This window comes from Rissa tridactyla, chromosome 9, assembly GCF_028500815.1.
Source record: "Rissa tridactyla isolate bRisTri1 chromosome 9, bRisTri1.patW.cur.20221130, whole genome shotgun sequence".
In the NCBI taxonomy this organism is placed as follows: Eukaryota; Metazoa; Chordata; class Aves; order Charadriiformes; family Laridae; genus Rissa; species Rissa tridactyla.
This window is the reverse complement of record NC_071474.1, coordinates 7271564-7289319: the sequence shown is the minus strand read 5'-3', so window position 1 is coordinate 7289319 and position 17756 is coordinate 7271564. Positions and strand designations below refer to the sequence as shown.

General features: G+C 47.7%; 1 long non-coding RNA gene across 1 annotated transcript in view; it reads left to right on the top strand.

Moving 5' to 3' along the window:
* Positions 1 to 17756, top strand: part of LOC128914902 (uncharacterized) — a 114053-nt gene that overhangs the window by 843 nt on the left and 95454 nt on the right. The window contains exon 2 of the long non-coding RNA XR_008468463.1: positions 2210 to 2561. This is a non-coding gene — a long non-coding RNA (uncharacterized LOC128914902). The remainder of the gene's footprint in view (positions 1 to 2209; positions 2562 to 17756) is intronic.

The window sequence follows — 17756 nt, the reverse complement described above, 5'->3', positions numbered from 1 at the left end:
GGGGGTGAAGTTAGCAGATTTTAGCCTTCAGGGCTTTCATCTGCTTTAAATTCAGTTGAAAAAAATTGCTAATTGTAACAGCAAGTAGGTAAGTTACCCATGTATATCTTACAGATGACTTCATTATATTTTTTATTTAAAAGTAATTCTCTGATGCATTTCCCCCCCCCCCCCCCCCCCCCTGTTTCTCAGAATGTGCCTGGGGAGTGGTAGGGGGAGGAGGCTCCAAATTCAGCACTTGCAGCTCACGGGTCTCTGAATGGCATTGTCCTGCCCAGCATTAACCTGGCAAACCAGAGCTGTGTCCTTTTGGGATGGAAAATTAAATGGCATTAAGCTGGTGTGAAATGCTCTACAAAAATGGTCCTCGCTCTGTGGGCTTGCAAATACCAGAACTGTAGTGCAACACATGCTCCAGTGCTTGCAGGAAGGTTTGGCTGATGTCAACTTTGTGGTCACCATGGTCTTCAGCTACTGCTGAACTCCACATCTTTCATCTCCATTGTTTTTGGGAGGTGTAGATCTACAGTATCTCATGCCCAAGGCAAATAAAGCTGGTGAGGGACAACAAGTGCACAGAGCACCAAAATGCCGAATCCAAAGAGTCATTTCAGTGTCAAGTTCTTAATGATTTTCCATTCTCTACGAGGTGTTTGTGGGTTGACTTTTTCTTTCCCCCCCAAACAAACCTTCTGCCCCATCTCAGTGCTCACTTGAGGCATCTCTAAGTTCCTTGCTGTAGAAGAGGGTTCTGGGGACAGCACTGGGGACATAACCAAGACTTCCTCATCACCATGCAGTTGCCCGTGCCAAACAGCTGAACCATCTGAGTTCCTCACCTGACCTGCTGGCTGGTGCAACTGGGCCCAACCCCTACCACAGGGCACTGCGAGGGGTTTCAAAGTAGGGGCCGGACATCTCAGGAGCTTGGCTCTGGTGCCCTGAAGCAAATAACAGCGATCGAGCCAGGTATCGTTGCTTCTCCTCATCGCTCGCCTAGGTACCTGCCCTGCTTCTGCCAGAAGTTATTGGCCCGTATCAGTTGGGCAGTGTGAATACACGGATCAACCGCTGCAGCAGATGAGCAAACGCATCATCAAGCAGTGCTTTGAGCTAAAACATTACTGTGACTTTAAACATTACTGGGACTTTAAACATTACTGTGACCCTGAGGCAGTTATTTTTGGGGGAATATGTATGAACTAGTGCTTAAAAACTTGGCTTGAGCCAAGGGCAGAGAAGACGCCTCACTTAGCCTAGGAATGCTCTGGACAGAGACACGTTGTCACTGTATCTCTTGGCTGGGAAAAAGTTGTACCTTTCTTGCAAATTGAAAGATTTTGCCAAAGTCCAACCGCTGTAGGAACAGCAGCTTCTCTCTTGATCACGTTTTTGGTTTTAAAACCCGTTTCTAGTCCAGCGACGAGGAGAAAACTCAAAGCTCATTCAAATGAGATTTTTAATGGAGAAAGTCACGTTGAATCTAAACCAGTTTCATGTTCTTCTCTGTATAAGTCGTGACTTTTTAAAGACCAGGGACTGACACCGCCGTTAACGTTGTGTTACCCATGCTCGGCACTTGTCTGTGAGTAGAAAGGTGATGGTGGGGAGGAGCTTGTGGTGTTATTTTTCCAAGGGCCTGATGGTTTAGCTATCTAATTTGGGAAGCGGGACTATGTCCTGTTGACTCTTATCACCCTTTCAGCGAGGCAGATAGCAGCCAGCGCATTACTCACTGTTACCCCAGAGATATCTGCTCTCCGAGTATGTGTTATAAAACGTGGCAGCCAAAACGGTGAAACCTCTCAGCACCCGGCACAGGGAGGTGGCTTTAGCCCCATAGGGAGAGAGGTGTCCTTGTCACCTGCTGCAGAGGATGCAAGAGCCTTGTTGGCTCTGCTCTGTTGTCACTCAATTAGCCAATTCTCTGGGGGACTGAAGGATGGAGAGGGGATAAGCCATGATATAGGGAAGTTCCTTAACTTAGATTACTGTCGCCAATACTGCAATAATAAGGACAACTTTATTAAAGTTAAAGAAGAAAAAAAAAAAAAAATCCCGCTCTATCTGTTGCTGTCTGCTCCCCGACAGCTGGTTGTGACGCACCAGGAAGGGATTTAACCTCTTACGAGCACTTTGCAGCTTGGTCTTCCACGCAGGGTTTCAACGTGCTTAGCTCATGTGTGCGGTTTTTATTCCCGTTTTGCAGATGGAAAATAGAGCCACGCAGTTCAGAGGTGCCTACAGCTCCTTGCTGAAAATCCAGCGTGGCCCTGGCTGCGGGTGAGCTGGTGGCGCAGCGCAGCGCGCAGTCTGGATCGCCCCGCGCTCGTCCGGATTTACCCCTCGGGGTGATCCCACGCACTGGACTTCGGTGGTGGTGAGTCTGGACAGGCAGCAAATCCTCCCATCCTCAGGAGCGCTCCCTGTTTTGGTCCGGGGAAAAGCTATGAGATCTGGCTCTCAAATGTTCTTCCGGTGTAAAAATGGGAGTTTTCGGAAGATGGGCTGAAGCTTTCCCTGCAGTTTTGGAGAATGCTCTAGGCTCCGTTCTAGCAGAGGTAAACTTCCTTTTGCTCTCACTGGGGGTGTGGGGGAAGGAAAAGATGGAGTGGAAAGTGTTTGCCATTTCCTCCAAGTGCGATAGAGAGCTTTTGGGATTGCACTGGGCTCCGGTACCTGCCATGCCATGGGGCTGCACCTGCTGCGGGTGTGACAAATACATGAAATACGTATTGCACACAAGCTCCTGGATCCCTTTAAAACAGGGGTCATGCTTTAACTTGCAAAGATGAAGAAACAGCGATAGAGAATTTATTGATTTTTTGCCAGTGGGAGAAATGTTTGTTTGTAGCCGGTCTTCTGACTTGAAACAAAACAACAAAACCCCCCAAACCCCTCCAAAATCATTTAGCAGGTTCTCTTCATGATGTTCTGATGGACCCTATGGATTTTCAGACCCACCTGCTTGTGGATGCTCGTTCTGTGTGACTGTGAAAATGGACATTGCAGAGGCTGGAGGGCCCTGGGCAGAGTCATGAGGCTGGCTTGATGGGAGGAAGGTGCAGGTTGCACCTTCTCATCCTGATGTGATGCATGATCCCACACTGACTGGTGTTACCAAGAAGCACCTGTGGCTTCGTTTGATCACCCTTACATCTGTCCCAGGGCAAACTGGCCTATTAGCCAGGAACCCACCGGTTTGTGTATCTGTGTGTAGTGGGGAGCAGAGACAGAAGGAAGCAATATTGAGTCACAGCAGTCAAGAAGTGTCAAAGATTGGCAATTTTTGACGCACAAAAGGGTAAGTGATGCTGAACTCTTTCTAGTCTGATTCCAGCCGAACACAAAGCTTTTTACCCTCTTAATCCTCACTCCCGAGTTATAGCTCAGATGTCCAGGTTTTTATGGAGATTCTCTTCTGTGTGTGACCCTGGTCCCAAGCAAATAGCAAGGCGCCCCTGACTGTTGGGTGGTGTGCGTTGAACGTTGAGTGTGGTGTTGATCTTGTAAGCTTTTTGGTTGTTTGCCTCCCTTACTGACCGTGAGGGGAATCAATGGGAATCCTTCCTGAGAAAGAAAGAAACCTAAAGTGGCCATGGGCGTAATATCTCACTTCCCATTTTGATTTGTGGAAGGTGAACCCAAGTTGCTCCTCACTCTTCTGAGGAGACCCCTAACCTTCCTGCGCTGCCTTCAATGGAAGCGGTTCCCGGGCTCTCCTCTGTCGTCTTCCCACCTAAACCGTTCACTTCCCTCCTCACCAAATGCTGAAAGGTTCCTCCGCGCTTCCCAGCGCGCGGACTGTCATGACTATGAATCCGTGTCTCCTGGCTGTAGATATGAATGCCCTGTTTTGTTCTGAGCCTTGTTTGTATTATTTTTGATTTGCATATTCGGGCTTGACATAAAACCCAGCGGAGAGGCTCTCACTCAGCCGAGGCCACTTCTGCATTCGCCGCAGATGAGCGTGGTGCTCCAGGGAACCAGTTTTATTCCAGGCTTCGCCAGCGATTCATTTCTGGATGCTGTCTCTGTGATCCCCTTTGGGCCTCAGTTTCCTGTTCTGTAAAATGGAGATAATACCCTTTTATGGCACAGGGCTGCTTTGAAGCCTTCACAAAATACCCTGATGTGTTTGGATGAAAGTTTCTATAAAGTAGATTTTTTTAAAAAGCATGCAGCTCTCATTGAGGAGCTTGTGTGAAGCGATCGGGGCTGCAGAATTACTCCCCGGGATGAATGTGTCTGTGTCGAACCCTCAGACAATGCTGAACACTGGAACAATATTCGTGTAACTTTTCTAAAGGCATCCACTGTCGGTGCCCATGGCAGGGTTTGCTGCTATTCATTCTTTTTGTTTATTTTATGGAAATCCTTTTTCCTTCTCATTGAAAACACAAACAAAAAGAGGGGATGACAAAAAAATAAAGAATTTCACCCTGTAAGCCCCATAAAATTGATTCATCCCGAAGAAGTTTTTAACAGTGCCAACCCTCTGCCTGTCTGTCGGATTTTAAAAGAAACTCTCCTCTTTCTCCTGACTGTCGTATTATGGGGGAAAAAAACCGCGAAAGCGGGAATGAAAGCGATGCAGAATTTTTGTCTCCTCTCTTTTCTCACTCCGGTGCCTTTATGTGTGCTCTCTCCCACCTCCCCCTCCTCCATCGCCCTCCCTCCTGCTCTGCCTCAGTTCCCATTGAAATGTCAAATGCAGCAGTTGTCTGCAAGTGAAAGAGGGGCTCCCTGGTGGGAACAGGCTGCCCTTCTAACCTGAAGGCCTCGGCTGTTCTCTTCTCCCCTTTTTGGTGTTTCCCATCCCACTTTCTCAGCAGATGTTGTGTGGGGCAGCGCAGGCTGTAAAGGAATGGGTTTCTTTTCACCTGGCCATGTGAATGGGCTGGCACAGAAACGCTGGCTTATTCTCTCAGACTCTGGCAACAGCTTACACAGAAAGAGATTGTTTCTGAGAGCTGTCTTTTTTTTCTTTCTTCTTTTTTTTTTTTTTTTTTTTTTAGACGAAGATAGGGGGGAAAAAAGCTGAGAGACGCTGGCTGTATTTTAAGCTTCCTCCTTGGGTGCCAAAGGAGTCCGTAGAGTTTTGTTGCTGCTACTTTTGTTCCTTTTATAGTTTCAATTCAAGCCCCAGGCTTTCAGCTCCCCTTTGTCTTAGCCCTGCTTTTCCCAAGCAGTTGACATGAGAATCGTTTCGGCAAGATGGTGGAGGTTCATCCAAGAGCGTTGCCCCGGCTTAGTTCAGGGCTGTAGTTTTTGACTCTTTGAGCGGCTGCATGGTGGAAGTTTGTGAGAGAGCGACACTTCGCATGCTTCTGCAGGGAAAACATTCGGTTTCAAAAGAGTTCTGCCTGAAAATATGTGACAACGTGGTGCAAAAATGCTCACGCTCTATCCTAACATTGGGTTTTGTCACTGTGCGATTTGAGATGGGAGAGTCGCATTAGAAGTGGAAGAAATCAAGGGTGTGTGAATTTTCACCCTTTCTCCCTCTTTTTTGGCTTGCTGAATATCTGACTTAATGTGGCTGGTTGTCCCCTGTAGCCTGCTCGCTCTCCTTCGTCAAGACCTTGGGCACCTAGGGTTGGCCAACTGAAGTGCACCAGAGAGGTACCGGGAAGAGATACTCCCCTCCGACGTGCAGATGTCTTCGCTTGGCACCTCCAGTGCAATGCCACTTATTAAGCCCACTTTTGGCCATGTCTCTGTGCCCTGAGCCCAGCTCATTATATTGAGACTTGATCTATATTCCAGAGCAAATTCTGAACCTGGGGTCGTGGATTGTTTGATTCCCGATGAGAGAAATCCACATGCTGCTGATCCTGAAAAATGGAGCTGTCGTTTACTGATTTAACGAGTAAATAAAGAGCTATTCTGAAATACTGTAGGGATATTGTGCCAGTGGTTCTCTTTGAGTATTTATACACATTTTAACTCCAGTTGTTTTTTGTTGTGTGTGCGTGTGGTTTTTTAAAAATCTGAAGTTTATTTTTGCCGTGGTGCTTGGAAAGCTGTAAATGATCCACAAGGAATTAACAGACAAAAGTCCCTGGCTCTGCTCCACCCTATTGAAGTTGATGGCAAAACTCCCATTGACTTCAGTGGAAGTAACAACTAAGGCCTGTGAGAGTAAACAATAAATCAGTTTTACAATCAGAATATCTTTCTAAGTCCTGTTCTTAGCTCTTTATGTGACTGAGGTGTTAGGTGCTCACATGATGACGAAAGGCATAAACAAATCACAAGCATCTTCTCAGGTGAAATACAGAATTGTGAAGGTGAAATTGCTAAATTTGAAAGCTCTGGGTAGGCTTCACCTTTCAGACAATATTTTGGAAACCTGCACTCAAATTCCGTTAACAAGAATACATGCAATGTGTTGGAGAGGTTGAACCGTCTCTCCCTCCAGCGAGAGTATGAGAACGTTTTCCCTTTCCTGTTTGCAAAAAATGCAGTTTTTAGAGCTGTGGGACAGGAGGAGTCAGCAAACTGAACCTCCTGCCTGGGTAAGTGGACATGTCACAAATCCCATTCAAAAACTAACCGGGTTCCCCTCCAGACAGAACTCAGCACGTGCGGTGCTTGTGGTGGGGCGTTTGTAGAAGCATTCTTCCTTCTGTCTGTTCTGGCACATCTACCAGGGTTAAAATGATTCCCTTAAATAAAAGGATGGTATGACTAACTCGGATGTATAGCTCTTATTTGGCCTGTTTTATCAGTGGACTTCAGGTGATTTTTGAAGGAAACAAACATCATTATCTTACATTTTACACACGGGAACCCAAGGCTCTATGGCATGGCCAAATATGCAAGGATAGAGTTCAGCCGTTGCCTAAGTCTAACATCTTATCCCCTGCCTTTTAAAAGCTTTATCCCTAAAACGTGTCTTGAGCTAAGGGCTCTGTATTGTAAGGTTTTCCTATTGATTCCTTCCCTGGAGTTTGCGCCTTTTGGAGGAGATGGGGCATTGCTAATTGCTTCAGCTGTTCTTGACTGTTACAGGGCACTTGAGCAGAACTGTGCAGCTTGAGTGTTTGCGCTTTGTAAAATAACCCTTCGGCCTTGCGGAATGGGAGGATTAACAAGTTTAGCCTTCTTGATTTGTTTTGAATTATTTTGTACGTGGTATTCGTCTAGGGCACAACATAGCTGAAGGTAAGGCAAGGTTGTCACTAGATGATCTGAAGATGAGTGCCATGGAAATAAAGTGCTATTGTTGCTCTTCGAGCAATGACACCGACCGAAATAAAAGGCTTCTGGGTAGGAAATAGCAGGCTGCTTCCAGGGAGCATCCATGGTGTACCTCAGATTGCCATGAATGCTAGCCCTGCTAGGCAACCAGCAAAGGGAGCTGCAGGCAGCCGTAAGCCAGGCCAAAAAGAGAAAAAGGGAAAAAAAAGACTAACCCTGAGAAAAAGGGGTACGTTCTTCCTAATTGTGCTCTGGACTGTAAGTCTTTTTATTCTTGTCTTTTGTTGCGTTTTCCCCCTTCCTTTTCACACCCCAGCAGCAGCCGGTGGGTCTCAGTGCTGGAGAGCATTGGGTGGTCGTATCCCCCCGCCCCGTCCTGCTCTGCCTGACCTCCAGGTGGGCTTGGGGCGAGTGGCAGGAGAGCGGCAGCACCTCCGCGGGGTGGGCCACGTGAGCTGGGTCAGACTGCAGTGTTGACCATGACCCTTGGGAAGGGGAGGGTGAAACCCACCGTCTGCTGAAGGACATGGAGTCTGACTCTGGGTGTTGGTAGGGTTGCCGTTTCACCTAAGGATAAACACCCAGCTGTAACGGACAAGATTTTCTGAAGTGACTGGTGGCTAACATCATGTTCCGAGTGTTTCCAGCCTTTAACGGAGATGTCTGAACAGTACTTTGAAGAAGGCAGTGGCGGACAAAAAAAAGGTGAAAGAGCATGCCCATGGCTAGATGAGAAGTCAGTGGCAGAGAGGAGAATCAAATGTGACTCTCCCCTGCCCAGGCAATCGCCCTCGCTTCTGGGCCATCTTTTCTCTCGCCAGTCTGTGCAAGTGGACTAAACCTCAGTTAAAATCACGGCGTGAGGGACAACAAAAAGGGAGGGCGGCTCAGGGGGGAGAGAAATGGCTTTGGGCGAGAGCTGAGGGGCGCTGGAGCAGCGCAGGGCAGCAGGGCGAGAGTGGTGGCAGCGCCAGCAGAAACTGCTCGGCGGCTCTGAGGAATTGAGGACCAGGAGCTGTTGGGGCAGGGAGAGAAACTACCCGTGGTGATGTTCTCACCTCTCAGACACATTTCTTGCTGCCTGTTTTCTCTGACGTTTCCCCAGGCTTTCTTCCTTTGTTGTAAGATGTGGATTGGCAGCAAAGCGGTTCGCAAATATTTATCAAAGTACTTGATTAATCAGAATTTATCACTTATGCCTCCCATCTTCAAACACTTGAGCAATGTCACTGGAGCAGTGATACCCTCTGGGGATCAGGAGGTGCTGGAAGTAACGTGAGGCACCTCCTGCCTTTTAGCACAGGCTGGGGGCTGAAATGCAGGGCAGGCTTCTAGCATGGCCAGCTGTAGCTCAGGAAGCAGCCTCAAGAGGGAGAGAAGGCTTTCTCACGGGCTTTTATGACCAACGTTCAAAGAGAAATGCCTTGAGAGAAGAAAAGGCTGGGCTTTCTGGCTGGAGGAAACTCAGCCCTGCAGATCTGCTCTGCGGCTTTGTTTTCTGTGATGCTCCTCTTCTGCCTGGTCCTTCCCGTCGCTCCTGCTGATGACTGGGGCCTGCTTTCTAAACCTGGGGACTACACAGCTTAGTCTGGGATGAGGAGTCTCACCTAAACGGAGGCAGGTCTGTGACTTTTCTCCTCGGTCAGAGATGCGTCATCCCCGTGCGCGACAGGGCAAATAGACTGGACAGGAGGGGAACGAACGGATTAGTTCCCTTGAACTGAAGGATGCTCTGGCATTTTTGGTTAATCACTGGACAAGGCTAGCACAATCGGGCAAGTGACCGATATAATAAATAACAAATGGAAAACGCTCTACTTCCAGCTAAGGAGCTGGCTGTTTAAAGGCAGCGAGAGGTTTGCAGCACCAGCCCTAGCAACAAAAGTTATCCCAAACACGTAAATGAAGCAGAGCTCCAAACACGTGAGGCCCAAGCCACCATCAACCCACTGTATCATGCTATTAATAGGAATGGGGCCTCCATTAACTACTTAAAGGATGACGCAAACGCATCAGAAGAAATTTGCGGTGCACGTAAAGAAGAAGCATGTTGCACCATATCTAATTGCCAGAATAATTATTTTCTGCTATGCAAATTACCAGGAGCAAATTCACTGCAGTACATTTATATGTATTTAATTATCATCAAGAGCTGGAGTTGAGGGACTAGATTTAATATATAGCCAGAGTTTGTGTGTGTATTTGCAGAGAACTCGTTATTTTACCACAGCTGGATTTGTTTATTTTAAATAAATCATTATGGCAGATACAGTTTCTGCGTGTTTGCCCATTTGCCGATTTATTGTAAAAATTGTGGTTTCACTTATACGGGAGGTTTCTATCAAGCACACATCACCCCTCTTGCTCGCAAGCTGCACGTTTCTGAATGTTTTAAGGAGGAGCTCAATGCAAAGACAAGACATCAGTCCATGTATTAACCAAGAGTAGAGGAGCAGGAGGAGTTAGGATGACCTGGGTGGGTTAAGGTTTTGTAATGGGCCACGGGTCTTCATGCTTGTAGGCTGAAAACTTGAATTCGAGCTTCACCCGTTTGTAAGCCAAAGCTGTCACTGTTCACTGGCTATTTGATGGTGTGCATAAGGCGAGTTAGTGCTTTTCGGTTTCTAGTGAATATTTTATATTTTCTCATCGTAACAAGAAACAACAGACGTGGATGCGGGATGGAGGATTACCACTTCTGAACCTGAGATGGTTCTTCTCCACTTACGCTTCAGATTTGGTGGACCAGAGCTTTACTGAAGATATTGGGATATCAATTCAAGGCTCAAGTTATAAGAAAAAAAACTAGGAAGAAATACTTTTGCCACTTAAACTTTGTGGTTTGGTTGTTGTCTGTTAATGGAGCTCTTGGAAAGGATGATCCCAAAGCCAGCAGTGTAGGTGACTGCTCAGGCAAGAAAAATCATGTTGTGTAGCCCCCAGGGGTGGTGTGTGTGACCTGATCCTATTGAAAACTAGGGATCTGCTGCCCTGGAGATGCTGCTCCATAACAATCCATGCTCCAGTTGGGAGAGCTGGTCATTGAGAGAGAGACAGATTTAATTCCTGTGTTACCTGCCTCGTAGCTTTGCTTACCTTGATCTGGAAGCAGCAACCAGGATGCAGCTGGCTTCTGCTTAGCACCCAACTGTTTGTTGTGGCCACTGTTTCACAACCAAGGAGGGAGGCTCCCGAGCTGGCCGGTTCACCGCCTGCCATGGCCATGCCAGGTGGAAATGTGGTTCCAGTGCAATTAGGAACACAGACCGTTGCCAAGCCTTCCTTTGTGTTTCTTTGTTTCCTCTTGTGGATTTCGACACAAGTTGCAAAACCAGGGGTAATGAAGGGTCATGAAGGTACCATGCTGTGTCACGAGTGGTGGGATGGGGCCAGCTTCTGGTGACATCTCCGTGAGGATGCCCACAGGACCCTTATTTGCGGTGTCCCTGGGCTGCTTTGTGGATAATTGATGGGTACCCTGAGGTTCTGCCTCCCCAGGACATCCTTTTCTATGTTAGTTTATTTTTTAAATAATTAACAGACTTTGTGACTGCCTGTCTATCTGTCCCCCTGGAATTCCTCTGCAGCTGCTCTCCTCGCTTCCCACAGCCCCTCCCTCTCCTCCTCGACACGCTTTTCCTTTCACTGCATCTTACAGGGGTGTCTTTTGTTTTAACTTCACTTTGCGATGAAACCTCTGAGCAGTTTCTGAACAGGATACCCTTTGCCACTCGCTGGTGTGCTGAAATCTTCCCTTCCCTCCCAGATGCACAAGGGAACCTTCCGCTCCTGACAAAGAAGCCGATTTCAGCCCAAATAATTCAGTGCAGGGTAACTCTTGCCTGATGGGCTCCTCCTTTCTCTCCAAACTGCTGTCACAGATTGCCCGTCCCTGCAGCGCAAAGGGGTGGGTGCAGTTGAGGATGGACAGGGACCACCGTTCCCCCCCTGTTTGTCCCCTCCTGCGTGCCCTCCCTGTGGTCGGCGGTGGCTGCAGCTCGCTGTGGTCTGGCTGATGCGTGGGTTGACACAGCTGGCATGGACATGAGGTTATTCGAGCAGCCTGGCATGTGTCTTCTGCAGCTGCCGAGAGCAAGGACAAGAGCCTCTTCCTTCTCTCTTCCCAGAGCATCTGGCTTGCTGTGGCACTGGCAATGGTACGGGCAGTAGAGAAGCTGTAGCACATCTTCTTCACTGGCACAGGTTGTCCAGCGAAGCTGTCAATGCCCCATCCCTGGAGGGGTTCAAGGCCAGGCTGGATGGGGCTTGGAGCAGCCTGGTCTAGTGGGAGGTGTCCCTGCCCAGGGCAGGGGGGTTGGAACTAGATGATCTTTACGGTCCCTTCCAACCCGGACTGCTCTACGATTCTGTGATTCTTGCCACTGGGAAGATCAACTATTGAAGGTGCTGGCTTCCGTTCTGCTGCTATGCTGGCCTCTGATCCCAGAGGAAAGTCTTACTAATAAGACCTAAGAAGGTCTTACTAAGAAGAGAAGCCCCCAAAGTGCAGGGGAGCTGCTGGAGACATCTGCTTCACGTTTTGTGCTCTGTATAAGTGGTCATCAGCAAGGGCAGATGTTGTGGCTGGATGAAAATCGTGATTTCTGTGTAAAAGCCCGGGATCCCAGGGAAGTGCTGTTTTCTGGGCGTGCATTTGGGAGAGAGAAATGCTAGGACTATGCTTGTTGAACCTGGACCTCTTCTCATTGTCAACAGAAGACTTTGTCAGATTGTTCCTCTTCCACCTCATATGAAGCCTGTCCACCTATTTTAGCGGCTTTATAAATAATAACCTTCCTTCCCGTCTTTACTTGCCTGGGCTTGCTGCTCTCCAGATCCACGTTTTAATTGACACACAGCTTGTGGCGTGGCTGGAGGCGATGCCAATAATGCACATATTCATGGCATGGCAGGCAGATAGGCCCCCTCCCTCAGACACCATCATTCAAAGCAAACATCAGACAAGCAGCCGGCTTTGATGTGGCTCCGGGGTTTGCAGCCTCAAAAGAGGAATCTTTGGAGCCCCGTTCGCACTGTTCCTTGTGCCAGACGTTGCAGCAATGTCATAACGGCCAAGCAACTGTGTCCTCAGCACGGTGGAAGGAGTATTTTGTGCAGTTCCTCAGCAGACAAGGTTGTGTTAAGGAGTAATCAAGAGCAGCCTGGGCTTTGCAGGGATGGATACTGTGAAAATGAGAATAATAATAATCATCAGGGATGGGGAGTGGGGCAGGGAGGGTGGGTGATAGGGCTGTTGGACCATCTGAGGCACTTGTCAGAGGACGTTAGCCCCGCAATCAGGAGAAGCTGAAGAGGAGGGAAGGGAAGACAGCAAGAGAAACGCTGCAGCGGGGACAGCTTTGTGTCAGCACACAAAGCTTTTTTTTCTCAGCGGGGCTGCTGGGATTTGCTCAGGTCTCCTCCCAGATAAATTAACTCAGTACAACACCTGCTCCTTTAATATGGCCAGGCTGACTCCACTGCAGACCTGGCCTTTCTTTCTCTCTCTTTTTTCTTCTTTTTTTTTTTTTTTTTTTTTAAAAATATCGTGAAGGCAGCCTGTGAACTCCCTTCTCCTGTTGTCTTCCCCCCTAAACAACTCCTTTCTCGTGGAGGGTGAGACTGTTTCCCCCAGAAGAAGGACTGCAAAAAAAAAACCCAAAAAAAACAACAACCAAAGACCAAACAGTTGAAAGATTTAGAACAAAACCCCACCAAAAAAAACCCAAACCCAAGCTGGCAAGAGGTGAAGGGTATGTAATTGCTATTCCTTATGCAGCCCACTAAAGCTGCATGTTTTAACCATCTGAGGACAGCAGGGAATTTTCTCTTCCCAGAGAGTCAAATGTGGGGTTTGCATTTTCTTTCTTTTCAGGAGGGGTGCGGGGAGAAAGAGGTGGACTTCATTTTCCTTGGGATTAGCTAAAGCTCCTTCCACTTTTATGTTGGCAACATGAGGTTTCATCAGACCCCTGATCCTGTGCTGAATAAAAATATAGCATTACCATCAAACTGCAAAACGGAGGGCTTGAACTTAACTGGATTAAAGCGCATTCGATACAGCATTCTTCACTTAATGGAGTGAGAGTTGGGGGGAAAAATGCTGCTGTGATGCCCAAATCAGCCCACGTCTCTGCCGGAGCGTAAAGGGGGTTCTATTCACTGTTCCTGACCGGAGAACCGCGGGCTGAATTTTCTTCCAGGATATTTGTCCTGATGCTCAGATGTCCCATTGCTGCAATTCTGTGGATTTATCCTTGACAATGCACCATTGGCAACCGGCTCGCTAATCAGTAGGGTGCACCTCATCTTCATGGAGATGTATGCATGAGCTTTAATTGCAAAATAAATGCGCTGAGCCACATTTGCTTATAGTTTGGCGTTTGCCTTTCCCATATGAATAAACATCCCTGGCTGCTCGTCTCTGTCCTGCACGCACTTTGATAGCGCTTTTGCAGCCTGTTTGCCACCGTTGTCTCTTGGTTTGCTTTTGGGATGCGCTTTTTTTTGCCAGATTTTACAGGCTTTTCCCCTCCCCTAGGAGGAAGCAGAGTTTTTCTGACCTTCTCTGATGGCCCAATGTATTGTGGGTTTAAAGGTATATTTGACGATGGAGCAGAGGCCTGGGAGAACCCACTCGTGCCGTGTTGTGTGTCGTGCCTCTCGTCTCAATGAGCGCCCACGTGCTTGGATGTATCCCCATACGTCCAGTAATGAGCACGGGCTAATTGCCTAGGCAGATAGAAAAATAGATAGGTAATTTGTAGCTATTTAATTTTACATTAGGCAGAGGGATGTAGGGGCAGAGGCTAATGTTGTTGGCATTTCTTTTCAGGGTTGTTAACCAGATACGCTGCCTCTGGGGCATAACAATACCTCCCTCGGTAGAGCTCTCTAATACTTTTATTACATTCTTATTAATTTAGCAATGGCCTAAAGTCTGTGAGACACCTTCCAAAGCATGATCCCTGCCCTGAGGACCTTACAGACTAATTCCAAAGCATGATACAACCGGGGATTACTCAGTGAGGGCAAGGGCCTAATGGAGTAAGAAATGGTTTGTATTAGATAAATGGATAAGAATGAATCAGTGGAAGAGTTAATCACATCGTTCCTTGCAGGCATGCGGGGATAGGCAGCTCCTTAGGAGGTCTGTGGTGTGGCCGGTTGGTTTAGAGAGGTCTTTCCAAGCAGGGAGCATGGACAAAGGTTGTCTCGCATCTCCCAGGTCTGTTTTGCACCAGCTCCACGCAGATGGCTGCTCTGGGAAGCAACATGCTCCAAATGCAAAGAAGCGACGCGAGTAAATGATGTGGTCAGCCGAAGGGTTGGCTGTAGCCTTCAAAAGGGGACAGGTCCTGTCCCCCCAGGGACACAAACCCCTCTCACCCCATCTCCTCTCTTAGCCCTTGAGATGCAGAGGGCATATTTGGAGCGAAATTGCAAAGCTGTGCCTTTTTGCCACAGATTTCAGTTCTTGGGAGGCCACAGACTGAGTGTCCCAAACAAAAGAGCCGTCTGGGAGGCTGGGGAAAGGGCCGGAGGGGAGCGGGGTGGAAAAGGGCTCCTGCTCAAGGGTGGCCGAAGGGCCCCCCCATGCCCCCCAGCACCTGTCCTCCTCGTTTGAAGCCTGTAAGCTGCCCAGCGCGGCCAGCGGCTTGCGGGACAGATGGGGCTGCGACAGCTGAGGGATCTCCGGGCAGGAGGGATGAAAGCGAGACGGCGAGCCCTCCCCTCGGTGCCTCGGCAGAGCGGGCTGGTGCGAGCCGGTGGAGAACATTTGGTGTCCATGTGGCATCTGGCAGCAGAGTTTGCTTCTCTGGCATTTCCTTTGGTGAAAGGAAGAGCAAAGCAATTCGCTTCCAAGCAGCTGCTCTGCTCCGCTGGGACGGAACAGCATCCTCCTCCCTGCCCTGGCCCTTCATCAGGGTGCTACAGAACGGTCCCCTAAACCAACATCCCCAGCCCCAGGTAAACATCCTTTGCCCTCATTTACTCCCTCGTTTATTTTTATTTTTTTTTACTACGGAGAAAAAGAAAAACTCTCTGCATCGCTTACTTTAAAAACTAGTTGCTGTGGCAACTGGACGCAGGGTTTAAAGTGGCCGGCTCTGCCTTCTTGACATCATTGTCTGACTTTGAGTTGCTGGAGCAACAGATCGCTGGGAAGAACCAGTGAGGTCGAGGTTTCTCTTTCTTTTTTCCTCCACATTGCTTTTCTTTGGGGCCTGAGAGCACCAGCGATGGTTTGCTTTTCACTGAAGACACACACTGTTAACATATGATGGGAAGATGTCAGGCGGTATTAGAAGAAATGGAGGTTAGGTCAAAGGCTCGTTACAATGGGAGAATTCCTACAAAACTGAAAAAAAAGAGAGAGAAGATGAATGAGCCATTATATTTGCCAAGATCAGAGGGTTAGAGAAGATGTGGCTCCAGCATGCTCAGTGTTAGGCATTTACCATGTAACGCTTTTCTATCCGTTTTTCTGAACCCCAAGTTTTTCCAAAGCAGAGACATAGCTCGGGTGATAAGCAGGGAATATAAAATTCCATCAGATATAGCTATATAAGTCAATACCATAACATAGCTCCTTCATTTCCTCTTAATGAGTCATTACACTTATACCTTCCTTCCAAAACGTTTTTCTTTCTCTCAATGTCACCTCTGGCCACAGAATAGCTGTTTAACCCACCCCAGCCTGCAGTGGGACAGAGGAGGGGGTATAGGACAGCAATTTACCTACTCGTTGCTTTCTAAAACTTATGTGTCCTCCAGGCTGATCGTCCAGGGCTCTGGCTATAGCCACAAGGGTGCCGGGAGGGTGCTGCCAATCCAATGCACCAATGGCACCCTGTGCCAGGAGCGCAGAGGGACCGTGTCCCCGTTGGGATGAGGGTATCTTGAAGACGATGGAACGAGACTTCAGTAAGCGGAATACTGTCCTTTATCAAAAAGCGTATACAGCCAGGAACGCTCAACTCCATTTTCCTAGAGTGAGACTCCTGTATCTTCACGCACTGTGGTGGCTAAGAGCATCCTGGTCCCAGCTGAGCTCTTTGGGTGAACAAAACGGCGTGTTCCTGCATGGAGCTCCTTGGGAGATTTGGTCGGTTTTCTTCTGGAGTTGGTGTTTTCAGAGCATGAGGTGACAACAGCTACTAGCTTTTAAGCTGATGCTGAATTTGCAGTTCTCTGGGTTTGAGTTTTGAATTTCTTCCTGGCATGAGGCTGGCCAGGCGTGGTGTAAGGCCAGAGCAAGGGGGAGGCTGGAGGTAGGATGATGCATACGCTGGAATACAGTTTTGGCATTATGTGTTAAATTAGTAATAAGGGAAATGTCAGAGCAAGGGCTGGTTTTTGGCAAACGCTTCATGCTTCAAACCTAAATGATAACTCTTTCAGGAGGCTAAACATGTCCTTGACTACCTGACAAAATACCTATAGGATTTCAGTTTCTTTCGGTAAATGAGGAGTGGCCTTACATTGATGCTATTGGGTGGAATAGGATAAATGAAATGTAAAATGCAGTTTTTAAGAAAAATGCAACTGGAAGTTAAAAGTAAATTTTGAAAACAAGATTAGAGAAATAGTTTTTAAAAAAAAAAAAAAGTGAAAAATGTTGGCGTCAAAATAAAGGAAACTGTCATTAAAAGGTACTTAAAAAGCTGAGCTTTTCATGTTCTGAGAATTCCTGCTTGTGTGTCTGACTGTCCAGCTCATTCCAGGTTTCCATATATATATATACATATAAAAGTGCAAAACTTCACAATGAAGTTATGGTTTCAGTATTACACCCTCATTGCCCACAAAATACACAGAATTCAAATTAACAAATATACATGCCTCAAAGTCTACACAAAGTCAGCCACAAATATGCATGCAAGAATGCTGGTTGCTAGAGTTTGGAGTTAGCTATTAGTGAACATTTGTATGGTGCTCGGATAATTTGTTCTTAAACGCCACACACGTACCACATGGTTCAGATGTGGTTTGGGGAGCTATAAAATGGGATTTCAAACTGGATCTGTCCCTACTCTTAAACCCACGGCTCAATTAAGGCTCAGATGCATCTCAGCCATAGGGCTGGCGTCCTGAGTCTGGGATATTGTGACTAGCTGGGTTTTGTGGAGGCTAAAAGGCATGGATGCAGCTGCTTATTAGTGAATTTGTGCACGTGCCAGTCTGCAGTGAAATGTACTTGAAATAACCTATCCTAGATGCCTCTATGAGGATGATGGCCCTGATGATTTAGCTATTTCGGTTCCAGCTTGAATTATTCATGTATTTGAAAACACTCATGAATTATTTGTGTTTTCGCTAAATATATAATTTAAAAACCCAAATCCTTCCGACGAAATATAAAAATGAAAGTTATTTATTTATTTTTGCTGCTCTGAGATGCTGCCCCCCGCCCCGGAACAGCCCGTCGGCTCGTGGGGAGCTGCGGTGGCAGGGCACAAAGATGTCTCAGGCAGCAGCATCCCTGCCTTAGCCGGTGCCAGCAGGGGAGCAGCCCCTGATTCAACAAGAAAAAGGAAGAGTCTTAT